The 2,050-nt window shown below is 29.4% G+C and overlaps 1 pseudogene; it reads right to left on the minus strand.

The window, feature by feature from the left end:
• Positions 1-1,286: 1,286 nt before the first annotated feature.
• LOC143582416 (small polypeptide DEVIL 11 pseudogene) lies at positions 1,287-1,670 on the minus strand (annotated as a pseudogene).
• Between the last annotated feature and the right edge of the window lie 380 nt (positions 1,671-2,050).

Consider the following 2,050-nt stretch of genomic DNA (forward strand, 5'->3'; position numbering starts at 1 on the left):
CGCGTATAACCAAATAGCAATGTTTTAGAACCGGACTCACTAGAGAGCAAAATTAGTTTACTAAATTTAAAATATTATATATATATAATTAAAACTTTTCATAAAATTCAAAATATGAAAGCATATATATTTTCCAATTTTAATAAAATATGATTACTTAACTTTAAAAAATATGAATTTACAGTAAATCAATAAGAAATTGAGGTTTTAAATAAAAAGGAATTGAAATCCAGTTCAACCAATCAAGGACGAAGCATAGAAGGACCTCGAAACAGATCCATGTATATAAAAGTCTAAGTTTCGTCACTACAACTAGTAATTATGAAAACACTGCTAAGTAGTTTAAGACCGTTATAAATTATATGTTTATATGTAAAGACATTAGCTAGAGACATTGAATGAATCTCTTGGTTCATCTACTGCCAGATTTGTCTGTTATTCCGGTGAATGTAAGAACCATCATTAGTTTGTAGGTGATGGTCCAGAGTAAAACTGAACTTCGGTAAAAAAAAAAACTTCATCCACAAATGATATAAAAATCAAAAAAATATAATATAGAAAAAAGAAGAGAATCTCTCTCATATCAAGAAATGCATACTAATGGCACATGAGAGTGTAAGATGATAAAGATGGGAGGCTAAAGCATAAATATAAAATAATACTCTAATCTATTAAAATCTATATAGATTTATACATGGTACATTAATGTCACCCTTCTTTAGTAGCATCACTGCATGTGCTGCTTGCCTCTTATGCTTCCATTTTAACTTAAACTCTAAGCGCACAAAGAAGGATGTAAATAAAAAATATTATAAAAAAAACAAAAGAAAATACTAATAATTTTTTCTTCTTCTTATGGGATGGCAGAAAAAACACAGGGTTTTTAACTTTTTATACTTTAAAACCCTAAAGCAGAAGAAAAAACATCATCAAACCCTAAAAGAGGGAGGTTTATTAAGAAACCATAAATAAATGGGAAATCCAGGAATTACAAGTTTTACATGTAAAAAGCTCATAAAAAAACTTATTTCACATGTAAAAATAAAATTATGTTTACATAATCTTTTTGGAGCGTTTTGCATATAAACGTACTTAGAAAACGTTCTAATAAAAAACGGCTTCTCCATTTATTTATATTCAAGAAGCTCCATAAAAAGATTATGTAAAAACTAGTTTTTTACATGTAGAATAAGATTTTAATAAATCTTTTAAATGTAAAACACATGTATATCCACGCTTCGCCGCTTATTTATACTTCCCAATTAAACCCAACCCAAATTAACCCTAAACAAAACCATCAAGAATCTCCATGTTTTTTCCAACACACCAACATTGTAACACAACGTTTGACAATATAAAACCTCGCCTTCTGTTCTTTAGCCAAATGACCGCATTTTCGAGTAAAGTTTGCGCATTTTTGCGAACTACTTCTTGTGAGATCTGATGGGAACTTGTTATTTGATGAACTCTTTTGTGAAAAAGATCTCAAAAGTGGTGACTTTGTGGAGCTTTTCTGTGACATGCTTCTAAACAATGATGATGATTTTGTTGAATGATTGTTTGGATCTTCTTTTGATAGCTTCCATTTCTTATCCATGCAGTAATCAGTTTGTGATCACTGACTCTGATCTGAATAATATTATTGCTTTCTGTATAGGAGTTCTAGAGAGAGAAAGGGTAAAGTGGCTTGATCAAGGTGAGACGTTGGAAAGCTATAAATAGTAAAATATATGGAAAATAATAATAGGGTTTCTAGCAAATTATTTATGACGTTTGCATGTTCACCTTATACGTGTAGAAACTGTGTGTGTGTGACTGTGTGTGTTGTGTATGTATATATGGTGAAACTTCTATACCTCACTATTATTGTTATTATTATTATAATTAGATGGGAATTGGGAAATGACTTGTGGGTCTATAATTTTTTTTTAATATCTTCAAGTTTTACAAAAATATCAAGAGCTTTTATTTTCTTAGTAATGTATATAAGGTTTTTTTTTTCTCTTTTTTATTAAAAGAGGGATAGTGTGCAAGTTAGGGCGGTATTTTT

Source organism: Bidens hawaiensis, unplaced genomic scaffold (assembly GCF_021521415.1).
Source record: "Bidens hawaiensis isolate Kalapana, Puna unplaced genomic scaffold, B.hawaiensis_p1.1 tig00031709_1, whole genome shotgun sequence".
Lineage (NCBI taxonomy): Eukaryota > Viridiplantae > Streptophyta > Magnoliopsida > Asterales > Asteraceae > Bidens > Bidens hawaiensis.